The sequence below is a fragment of the Leopardus geoffroyi genome, chromosome C1 (assembly GCF_018350155.1).
Source record: "Leopardus geoffroyi isolate Oge1 chromosome C1, O.geoffroyi_Oge1_pat1.0, whole genome shotgun sequence".
In the NCBI taxonomy this organism is placed as follows: Eukaryota; Metazoa; Chordata; class Mammalia; order Carnivora; family Felidae; genus Leopardus; species Leopardus geoffroyi.
In genome coordinates this window covers 127,786,239-127,798,765 of record NC_059328.1, presented here as the reverse complement: position 1 = coordinate 127,798,765, position 12,527 = coordinate 127,786,239, and the positions used below count along the sequence as shown (strand labels likewise).

The following is a 12,527-nucleotide window of genomic DNA, read 5'->3' as shown; positions in this document are numbered from 1 at the left end:
GTCTAGTGCAATCAATTTATAAACCCATAATAACAAGTAGTTATTGAATAAAAGCATGAGAAGGATTTGTGGAACTTTGTCTTCAAACATTTGAATTGCCATTAAGATTCATCTGCAATTGAATCTGAAACACTTGGATACCCATTAAGGTCTGAGATTTCTCAACAATAAATTTAGACTCCAAGGGAGATTAGGCACAAGTCAGTGCCTAATAAATCCCTTTTGACGATGTCAATGACAGGCAGAGGTGCAGGTGGGCCTTCCTCTGGATTCCTTTCTTTTCACTCACCCCCTGAAGTCAACGCCCTGATGGGCTGATTTGAAATCCAAATAAATGGCTCCGAAAACAGACTAAGGAAAAAAGAATGATGTGAAAGAGCCACGTGGAAAAGAGGAGTGAAAGGAAAGATCCTAACAAATCATACGTTTGGAACTGGAAAGGGAACTGGCATACACTGTCTTTGAAAAATTAAGAAATTTAACCGACCCAGTTGAACCCCTCCATAAGATGTTTTATGAGTACTGGGCACTCAGCCAGTCACATATTTCATACCACATTTGACATGTGTGGCTCATGGTCTGAGCCAGGCTTGAAGAGAAGCAATGTTGGCAGTTATCTGGGAGGGGTAATCGGAGTAGCAAAAGGAAGTTTCTTCCCCACCTCCCTTTCCCTACTCCTAAAGTAAAAATAACTATAATCTGTGACAATGCCCAAAGTGTCTCAGATGTCTAATGATGGGGTTCAATACACAATACCCCAAAATATGGTAGGTGGGCATATCAAATATTTTAAGCTGAAGGTGTTTGCAAAAACAGCGGAAGCAGGAAGGTCACTCTGACTCCACTTCCCCTTCTCCCCTGAAGCAGGTCTTAAAACCCTCATATGAGGGGTGCCTAGGTGGCTCAGTGGGTTAAGCCTCCAACTTCAGCTCAGGTCATGATCTCATACATAGTTCACGAGTTCAAGCCCCATGTCTCTCTGCTGTCAGTGCAGAGCCCACTTCGGATCCTCTGTCTCCCTCTCTCTCTGCCCCTCCAACACTCGCTCTGTTTTTCTCTCTCCCTCGAAAAAATAAATAAACATAAAAAAACAAAAAACCCTCATGTGAGAGCTGCCTTTCCTATCCCCAGGGACACTGGTCTTGCTAAGTTTCCCCAGTTTATTTCTCTTACCTCACACTCTAACCTGTAATGTTCTGATCACTGTCCACTCTTCATCAAATCTAACATAAAAATACTCAGGTTTAAATGCTTCTTTGGGTCTTAATTTCTTTATGAAGGCTCCTACATCATGTAAAACTTCTACTAAATAAGTCTGTATGCTTTTCTCCTATTAATCTGTCTTTGTCCGTTTAATTGTCATGTAGCCAAGAACCCTAAGAGGATCAAGGAAAACTTTTCCTCCCCTATGCTGCACTACAAAGTAATCTGTTCCTTGACTCTTCAGGAACCCTAGACTCTTTTCAACCCTAGAATCAGAAGATGGCAGATTTAAACAGCACAAAGCCTTTCTGGGAAAATCAAGGTCCATCTCTTTGTTCTAAATGATGTTTAGATGCTGGAGCTCCTAACTGTAAAGGCAAAAGGAAATCTACCATGTGTTTGGCCACTTTGTAGTAAGACTCCAAACTGAGTCCAAATGTACTCATTTATTGTGCTATCCTTTTTTCAAAATGAAGCTGTATAATAGAATACTAATTATACATTTTGCTAACAACAGTTGATAAGAAATAAGAGAAAGACTTCATTTGGTTGCATGTTAAGAGTGCATTGTAATTTTATTATTAACAAGTGAATAAATATAATTCAGATTTTAAAATGCAGATCTTGTCTGCATTGTCTTCTGTGTCATTTCTCTGTCCACTTAGACCTAAGGCAGAAAACAAATATGAGTAAATAAAGGATATCTTTACTGCCTCTAGGAAGGTAAATGCGAAGAGGCCAAGATAAATATCTGAGGTAGGAGCAGGGGAAAGAAGAGATAGGAAATCTTAGAAACAAAGTTCTGCTGCTGTTGTTGTTTCTGTCGTTGATGCTACTACTGATGGTGTGGTGGCAGTGCTTTTTTAAATGGTTTTCCTTTTTTAATTGCTAAGGATGTATTTTTTTAATGTTTGTTTTTATTTTTGAGAGAGAGACAGACAGAGCGTGAGTGGAAGAGGGGCAGAGAGAGGGAGACACAGAATCTGAAGTAGGATCCAGGCTCCGAGCTGTCAGCACAGAGCCTGACGGAGGGCTCAACCCCACAGACCATGAGATCATACCTGAGCTGAAGTTGGACACTTAACTGACTGAGCCCCCCTGGCGCCCCACTAAGGGTGTATTTTTAATACCATGCGTGATGTTTCCACTCTCAGACTCTGAGCATAGCCAAAGAACTGATCCTTAGAATCACAAAAACTGCCACTATTCTCTTCCAAATATCATCTTTTTCCTACTTCCCTCTCAGCTTCTCTGGCTGGGGCCCCTATAAATTAGGCTGATCAAAGACAGATTAACAAGAGACAAGCTAACACATTCATTTAATGTAAGTTTTACGTAACACTGGAGCCTTTATAAGAGAAATGAAGACCTGAAGAAACAGTTCCACTTGAGCATTTTTTAATACTAGTTTTGATGAAAAGTGGAAAGTCATGGAGGTGTGACTTTCAAAACACCTTTCAAAAGGGTATAAAGTAAGTGCAGTAAACTGGGGAAAACTTAGCAAGACCTGTTTGTTCAGCTTCCTCTTGGTGTACCATTGTCTTTGGAGATAGGGATGTTCTGAACTCTCACTCCCAATAAATTACAGCCATGTTATATTTATTTTTGAAAAAACTCTAGTAAGAACACTTAACATGAGATCTACTCTCTTAATACATTTTTAATGTACAACATGATATTGCTACATACAGGCATAGTTTTATACAACAGATCTCTAAAACTTATTCTTTTGCTTAACTGAAACTATAACCTGTTGAATAGCAACTTTCCACTGGTGGTATTTTCAATGGAGAAAATCCAAGCCAATCATCTAAACACAAATAATTAAAAATTAGTGGGGAAGGGAAATAGGGGCCTAAAAATTGAGGTACAAGAAAGGAAATATAGCAATATCTCCTCAAAAGCACAGTTCTTTACTTTCACCTGCCAGGCGTCAATAAACACTTCAATAAGTGCTTTACAAAGAAAAAAAATTAAGGATGATGGGGTTCACAACACACTGCATCTTGGTATACTGAATATTCTAAGCTGAAGGATTGTGAAAAAAAAGTAGAAGAAAGAAGGTTGCTCCCCCCTCCCTTTTTTCCCCTGAAACAAGTCATAAAACCCTTATGGAGGAGGTGCCTTCCCTGTACCCAGAAAAAAGCAGCATCCTTACCTCTGAAAACAACGGGATGCAGAGAAGAATCAGAACAGGCCTTGCTAAGCTTCTCCAAGCTTACTACATTTACCTCGTGCTTTTTGCCCCATCCTTTCTACATGACTGTCCACCCTTCATCAAACCTAGCATGAAAATACTCAGGTTGAACCATTCCTCCAGATCTTCATTTCTTTATGAAGGCTATTGTGAATATAAAACTTATATTAAATAAACTTGCTTCTCTCCTGTTAATTTGTCTTTGTCAGTTTAATTTTCAGACCCAGTCAGGGACACTAAGAGGGTCAAGGAAAACATACAGAGTGAAGGATACCTTAGCCAATACATGTGATACCCACTTCCCAAGCTCTTTGCTCATCTAGGCTCACTATAATTGATATTAATGAAATCTATTCACTCTTCATTCAATAAATATTTATTGATAGCCCATTAGGTGCCCCACCCTTTCATTCAGTAAATATTTGGACAGCCCACAATGTGTCAAGAACTGCTCCAGACCATAGGAACTGAAAGATGAGTAAGATAGACATGATATCCTCCTGTCTGCATGGAACTTACATACTTTAAAAGAAGATAGTAAATAAATAAGTAGACCAATAAGGGCACAAGGTAACTCTGCTTGTGGTAAGTGTTAGGAAAAAAGGAAAACAATACTATAAAAGATAGTATCTGGGCAAGCTAAGGCTGGTTGGCATTTAATCAATAATCCATTTATCTCTCAGCAAATATATACTGGATATCTAATTAGTTTTTATAGGATAACAAACCACCTTAAACTTCGTGGCTTGAAACAATCACCATTTCCTTAGTTCATATTTCCTGGGTGACCTTTTGGGTTGGACCCAGTTGGAAAATTCTTCTGGTCTCAGTTAGACTCACTCATGCATCCATGGTCAGCTACTGATCATCAAGGTCACTATATTTGTAGGGGTTGGCTAGTTGTTAGCTGGGGTGATGAGCGAATGAATGGGCCTATATGTCCTTTGTTCAGCAGGCCAGCCCTACCTTGTTCACACGGAGGCTCTGCAGGGTTCAAGGAGAGAAGAAGTGTGCAAGGGCTTTTAAAGTCTAGGCTCAGAACTGAGACCATGTAGCTTCTTTCATATTGTGTAGCCAAATCAAGTCTCAAGGCCAGGAACTGCAAAGTCCTATTGCAAAAGGCAAGAATACAGGGAGAGGAAAAATTACTTGGTTTTTCTGCATTCTGATACAAATGCTAGGGATAAGCCTGGCAACTGAGAATATGGCAGTGAACAAAACAAGAATGACTCCTGTCTTCTTGGAGCTTACAGTCTATTTATCCATGATCTATGCTACTCAGGGAAATGAGTACAGCTCCAAGAGAATGGATAGAGAATGGTTGTTTACCTGTGGGACCTGAAAGTTGATTTCATTAATTGGCACTTGGCACCTGAGGCAGGGGATTCTGCCTGCTCAACATGGGACCTATTAACATGCCTTACTGTGAATAGAACTAATTACTAAAATTGGATTCTAACCAAGCCACCCTCAGTCATTTCTCTACAGAGTGCCAATCCTGTTGAGCAAAGGACACTCACAGCTCTGTTGAAATCTTATTTTCTTTTAAGACAAAGTCATTTGCTCATTTGTTCATTGCCTCACACTCCCTATTGCATCTGGTGCCCCTGGACCGGAATTATTTGTCCAGAAGGTGACCTTCACCGCCACACTCTTCTCCTGAGAAGCGGCTTCCAACAAACATGCGGCAAGCTGGAGGGCCAGGAGGCCCGTCCAAGGCCTGTTGGTCGTCCACCTTCCAGATGTCAGAGCCCAGAGACAGAAGGTGATTGTCTCCAAATGGCCTCATCCTTTGGCACTGCAGGGAAGCAACCATGTGGTAGACATGACAGGCCTCACTCTGCCAAGGCCATGCCGAGCTCGCCACAGGGCCGAAATTCAGAAGAGAATTTCTGTCATTCTGGCAGAAAGACTAAGCAAAGCTCTTCATGTACTTTGCCTCAATTTGTCTTCCTGGGAAATAGGGCTGCTACCACTTTATTCTTATCTAGATTTTTCAGAATACATGCCCTTATGTGTCTGTTCACATTAGTGCTGTCAGTCAACAAACTTTTATGAAGCACCGTATTAGGTTACAAGCGTATAAGGACCCAGTGCCTGTCCTCAAAGTACTTGTTGGTCTGTAGAAGTGTACAATGAAACTTCTTAAGGTCCGGGGCAGAAATTATAAAATGGTTTTATTTAGTGTCCAGACTTATAAAGAGCAGACTTATAAAAAACGGGTGTTGCTAAGTATGATGCTAATACTTTCTGTAACTTAAAAGGGAAGACCTTTTTTGCACTGTAGGTATTAATGTTTCCACTGTCATCTTTTTATGCCAAGATTCTTCAGCAAGTGGGTTAAAAGTTTTGGAAGAGCCCAACCATACAGAATTACTTCTTCAGAACCAGGAGAGGAAGGGAAGGTTTTATGCTAAGAAATGGAATTCTCATGGCTGAGTGAGATTTTATCCAGCCCCTGTGAGAGACAGGAGAGACAAAGGCAGGCTGTCCATCTTGGCACCTTAACCTCCACTGCACTTGGTCCCCACTTCCATGCCTTGTTTGGGCCATTCTCTCCACTTCCTCTCTGCACATCCAGACTCTAGCTCTACTATAAAGCTCAGGAGAAAAAAAAACCTTTCCCATGGAAACTTACTGACAGAACCCCATGAAGTCTAACCTGATCATCTTGCCTGGTAGTGACAGCTCTCTGAAAGTTCCAGAGTATTCATCTAAAATTGGGGGCAGGGTGCCTGAGTGGCTCAGTCAGTTGGGCATCCAATTCTTGGTTTCAGCTCAGGTCATGATCTCATGGTTCATAGGTTCTAGCCCCACATCGGGCTGTGTGCTCACAGCATGGAGCCTGCTTGGGATTCTCTCTGCCCCTCCCTCCCTCTCTCTCTCAAAATAAATAAATAAACTTAAAAACAAAATAAAATAAAATTTTGGGCAGCATTTTCCATTTGTTTTCCCTGCAGTGCATAACACAATGCCAGAAGCATAATAGATTCTCAATAAATATTTGTTGAAAATGAAAGGGAGGGAAGAGGAGAGGGGAAATAAAAAGGAGAAAGATCAGAGGAAGAGAGGGAAACTGAGAGAGAATGAACCAATTATTCTGTGCAAGCATCCCTAGGAAAGAGCCAGACCACCCCAAAAGAAGAGCAGAAAAAGCAGACTCACTGACTATCTTAGGGAACTACCAAATCCCATCTCTGGTGGCTTTGCCTTCCTGAGTAAGCAGATTTGAGATCTGGCCATGCCAGGAGGAGCTTCAGCCTTTCCCTTTTGTTCTGAAACATGTGGTGACCCAGGGACTGGGGCCAATGGGAGATGCCACTGACACAAAAGAATCCAGCTTCAACAGCTGCAAACTGAACATCAATGCTACCAGCTCCACATGTCCTCCAGTCTAATTCCAGACAGTACTCAGGCTTGTGAATTTCAAAATAATAGGGATGGGGGTCCTTAACTGCAGCACAATTTCCTCTGGGTCATAAAACATGATGATTTAAGAAGGTCACCCCCAGAGCTAAAGCCAGGAAAGAGAAGGAGAGGACATTACAATGCGGAAGCACAGACTCTCCTACACAGACCCATTTTAGACCCCTATTAGCTTTATTGCACTTCTTTTTTTTTTTTTTTTTTTTTTTGGAGTGATAACATACCACAAAATAGCTGCTAGGCTCAGAGGAAGGGAGAAGTGGCAACCTCACTCAAGACACAAGAGAATTGTCATCCAACTGGCCTCAGGCCTTACTGAGCTGTTAATCATTAAATCAAGGCTTCTACTTCCTGCTGTCTTTACGTTAAATCCATAAGCCCCTGATAGCTCTTCTCAGGTGCCAAAAGCATTCCTATTCTCTGTCTCCATATGATCTGAAAAAAATCACAACCTACTTTAGTAGAGAGGGTTGGTAGTGTTATTTGCATTTTACGATGGGGAACTGAGAGGCTGACTGTTTGAATGACTGGCCCAAAGTCAGGAACAAGTAAGTAGGACCAGAACCATGACCCAGAACTTTCAGGACACTGTTCCTGAAGCACTGTGTCTCCTTCACCACTCTCTCCAAACACTCTCTCCTGCTTCCCCCTGTTCCCATAGCACACTGTGATAATCTTCCAGGCAAATGTTCAATTTTCAGTCTGTCTCATAGGCCAGACTCTGCCTTCTCCGTGTTTTATCCCCAGCTCATGAAACAGTGCCTGACTCATAAAAGGCATTCAGTAAATATGTGTTGAGCTAAACTGTACTGAACCTGAGACTTCCAACTCCAAATTCCTAACACTGGAATCCATTCCTCCTGCCTAAAAATGTAATTCGCTGGCTGTAAGAAGAACTACATGCTCATTGCCTAAGAAAATAATAACAAATATTAAAAGAAGACTAATCTCATGTCCAGAGATAACTGCAAGTTACGTTTTGATTTTCTCCAGGGTTTCTTTTCATAAACACAGGTATTTTATAGATCAAAACTATAAATAATTTAACAAGAATTGTAAAGTTTTTCCTCATTATCATATTTTTGGGGGAAATCTTCATTTCTAACAATTCTTAGAATTTTCATTCTAATATTCTAATATTTTAATATTCAAACACACAAGTATTTGAATTTATTTAGTTTTTCTTACTGTTGATTAATTAAATTGTTTCTGACTTTTTAATTATTATTAATAAATCAAAGATAAACATAATTGTGAATTACTCTCTGTTCAAATTTATGACTATTTCTTTAGGATATATTCTAGAAGTGAAATTATTTTTAAAGTCTTTTATAAATTATTGTGAAATTGCTTTTCTGAAAGAGTATAATCTAAGGTTCCTTAAAGTGACATCAGGCAATTAGAAATAGAATGCTGAGAGAAAGTAGGAATTCTCTACCAAAGCCAAACTGCTTTATGGATGGAGAAACCAAGGTCCATGAATGTTTTGTCCAAAGGCATACTGATGTTGGGTTAGCATCTTTCAGAGGAAATCAGCAAAAAGATTAAGAGAAATTGACATTCTTAAGGTACATGTAGCGTTATAAAATATAAGGAAATTGGTTTAAAACATGAGCCATGTCCAGCTGGCTAGAAGCAAAAAGCTCCTTCAACAAAGTTTTCTACTCCTAGCTGTACATCCCACTAATGTACATCCCACTAATGTCCTTCCTCTGCCTCTGATTGACTCTCAAGGGAGTCTGTTATAGTCCTAGTATCCCCATTCTGACTCCTGGCAAAATTGTTAGTCAAGTAACTTTTCAGGTCAAGAAGCCTTAATTGAGCACCTACTATGTGCCAAACTTTGTAGTAGGTACTGAGTTCTCTTACTGAGGTAAGAGAAATAGAGGAACTACCCCTCAAGGAGCTTATATGCCAATGTCAAAAAACAGACCATAAAACATAAATAAATGAGGAAAGTTCAATTACTAATAAATGCCATGAATAAAATAAAATAGGACAAGGTATATTAGTGTGTGAAGAGGACAGCTGCTGGATCCTTGAGTGGTCAAGGATGACTTTTCTGAGGTGATACTTGAATTAAGATCCAAATGATGGGACAGCTGTGTGGCTCAGTGGGTTGAGCATTCAACTCTGGATTTTGGTTCAGGTCATGATCTCACGGTTCATGGGAACATCAGGCTCTGCACAGACAGGGTGGAGCCTGCCTGGGATTCTCTCTCTCTCTCTCTCTCTCTCCCTCTCTCTCTCTCTCTCTGACTCTCTTCTGCTCATTCTCTCTCACAAAAATAAATAAATGAACTAAAAAAAAAAAAGATGACAAGCATCAGCCATTGGAAGATCTGGAGGAAAGCAGTTTAATCCTATGGCTCCAAGCCAAGAGCAAATAACCTAGCCAAAGGACAGAGAGAAAACCAACACAGATAGAACAGGGGGAGAGGAAGGCAGAAACTGTCTCATGCAGGACCTTGAAGGCCACAGTAGGGACTCTGGATTTTATTCTGGTTGCAAATGAAAGCTATTGTAGGGCTTTAAGCCCAGGAGATGAGTGCTGTGCTTTCTGCTTTTGGTTGTTGAGATCACCCATGGAGAGAGTGTAGATATGTAAGACAGGAGGTCTGAGGACCAAGCCCCAGGGACCCTGTAATGACAGGTCTTGCTGGGGAGGATAAGGGAGTAAAGAAGACTGCCAGGTGTCCCATTCAGGTAGGAGGAGAACCAAGACAGTATGGTCTTCCAGAAGCTCAGAGAAGGCAGTGTATGAAGAGGGAGAGTGTAACCAGCAGCATCCCACACTGAGAGGACAGACTAGGTGAGGACATTGTCCTCTGGGTTGGGCAAATGTGGATTATTAATGACCCTGGAAAGACAATGTTCAGTGAAGTGGTTGATATGCAGTAGACTGTGGAGAAAAAGGGAGGGGGGAAAGGGGAGATAACAGTAGAGCTGACTCTTCAAGGAGTTTTGCAGAGAACAGCAAGAAATGGTGTGGTAAGTAGTGTGGAGCATGGGTCAAAGGAGGTTTTGTAGCACTGCCGTCCAACAGAACTTTCTGCAATGATGGGAATGTTCTGTATCTGTTATTGGGCACTTGAGAAGTGGCTGACAGAACTGAAATACTGCATTTTAAATTTTATTTAACTACTTTAAATTTAAATAGCTACATGTTACAATGGCTACTGTTTGGGGAAACACAATTTGTAGTTGCTCTTTTAAGGAGTGATATTAAAACACGTGTATGCTAATAGGAATCATTACAAACATTAACTCAAATGGGTATCTGAGTAACTCTGCATTTTGGGTATCCTTTCTGCCACCACCCCATGTCCTTAAATCTGTTGGTGTTTGACTCATAGCTTGTCTTTTACAATAAGAAAAAAAATCTATCTCTTACGGTCAATCCTGTGAACCATTACAGTTCCGGTTGAGTTAATTAAACTTCTATGTGCCTCAGTCTCTCCATCTGGGACTGAAGTTTCAAATGAAAAACTCAGTTCCCATTTTCTAAGGAAAAAGGGAGATGAAGTCCTTGGTGGGTCTCATTAAAATGGCAGTAGGATAAGCAATTAAGAGCACAGGCTCTGGATATAGCAAGCCATAGAGTTTTAGCCCCCAGTTCTACTATGTATTAGCTGTGCAACTTTAAGTGAATTACATGAATTTCACAGGGTCTCAGTTCCTACATCTATAAAATGGGGATAATAAGAGTTTAGGGTGTGGTGAGAATCAAATGAGATCATGTGGGCACAATGCATACCTGGCATGTGGTAGGCATTCAATAAATGTTACCTATCACCATTAATAGCAGGCATTATAGAGGCTAGCCCTGCAAGTACCATTTTGTCCCAGTCTAGTGCTAGTTTGAGGAAGGTAATGCTTCCATGCATTTGTTTATCATCTCAAAAATAGGTACAAGGCTTATATGACACCAGAATAGCTCAATTTCCTAAACCAGGGATTCAGGATAAGGAAACTTTCAGCATGTAGCTCCTTCCTGGAAGTGGGTGCAAGGACAGGAGGTTTGGGGGACTTTCCCAATAAACATTACTTATTACATGACTTGTTATTTTTCCCAGACACTTATCTACGAGTGCTGCCCACTTAACCCAAGAGACTTGCCGATAATTCCCAACCCAGCTGCCAGGCCAGCAGTCATCTGTTTAGAACTTCAAATGAATGCCCTCAGACCCGCCTACTTTCTCCACATAATGCTGCAAGATAAGTCTCCCCTGGCTCCTGATAAACGCTTTGAAGAACATCTTGCCTGTTAACAAACAGCTTTTGATTGTGTCTGGGTTTGATCTTTATTTTGTCCTTTTTCATCAGACCCCTCTAAATGGGTTCTTTCACACTCCTCAGATTAGCCTAAAGGAAACCCCATGAAACAATGGGTCCAATTCTCCCTGGGTGCAAGGAGTGGGCTGTCAAAAGACCACATAAGGCCTCCTTCAGGGCTGTGAGCAGAAAAAGGGGCTGGTGATGCTGCCAGAACTAGCAAAAAGTGAATTCAGTTAGCTTCAAAAGCAGTGAGATAGGGTGGAAAGCAAAAACACGGCACATGGCTGTCTCACCCAGGAGGACAATCTCTACTCACTTCCAGAGAAAGCTTATTTACCTCAGACACAGGCAGCTTCTTCCTAAGAAAGCCCAAGGTCATCACTAGTGTCCAGAACACAAGCACTGACCTCCCCCTGGCAGAACAGGAAAAATGCCAGTGTGATTTGGAGGGCTAGAGAATATGATGCCCACAAAACCTGGTGTGTTTCTGAAATTATTGTTGTGATATTTTTTTTCCTTTGGGGAAACTGGCATTCCCTGACCTAGAGGGACTGAACTGTGGCCACCTCTCCCACATTAGCAGCTAGTGCACAGCCCAGGCTGGCCCACTGGAATCCCATCCTCTGGACGTTGATTGCCCCAGTGAAGAACACATGACTCAAGAAAAACCCATCAGAGTTTTGTTGAGACAAAGAGAAGGAAGGAAGGAAGGAAGGAAGGAAGGAAGGAAGGAAGGAAAGAAAGAGAGGGAAAGAAAGGAAGAGAGGGAAAGAAAGGAAGAGAAGAAGGAAGGAAGGAAGGAAGGAAGGAAGGAAGGAAGGAAGGAAGGAAAGAAGGAAGGAAGGAGGGAGGGAGGGAGGGAGGGAGGGAGGGAGGGAGGGAGAGAATTGGGAATGAAGAAAGACACAGCCCTCAAAACTTAATTGGAGGCCCTAAATGCTGCTATGCCTGAATGCCTTAACTTTTATCTATCCCTTTGGACTTGACAGCTATGTTAGCCAATAAATGATCTTTTTTTGCTATGTCAATTTGAATTCGTGTTGACACTTGCAACTGAGAGGACAAAAAGCTAACATAACAACTTTCAGGTCTCCCTAAAAATTTGTAGACAGAGATAGTCATTATGAAAGCAGTGTTTTAGGAATATTTGCTTGACAATGATTTTTAAGATAAATTAGAGTAAAGGAGCAGGTTGGGAGCTTGTTACCATAATCTAGGCATCAGGATTTTTTATTCCAAGCAGTGGAAGTCAATTCTAAGTGATTAAATAGAAAGGAAGTTTTTGTAATAGATACAGGAGACCCAGATCTAGAATTGGCCAAGCCATTCTAATATGTAGATTATCTCAATCACAAAGATGTTTTCTTATTCTTGAAAGTGGCCAAATCACTATTATTTCAATGAGTATTTTAGAAAACATTTG

General features: G+C 41.0%; 1 protein-coding gene and 1 long non-coding RNA gene across 2 annotated transcripts in view; one reads left to right on the top strand and one right to left on the bottom strand.

Annotated features, from left to right (window-relative positions):
* The window catches only part of THSD7B (thrombospondin type 1 domain containing 7B), a 1,583,569-nt gene that overhangs the window by 1,480,819 nt on the left and 90,223 nt on the right, over nt 1-12,527 (bottom strand). The window lies entirely within an intron of this gene.
* LOC123598866 lies at nt 8,284-11,116 on the top strand. The gene is made up of 2 exons (XR_006712832.1): nt 8,284-8,394; nt 10,903-11,116. It is a non-coding gene; the product is annotated as an uncharacterized LOC123598866 (long non-coding RNA).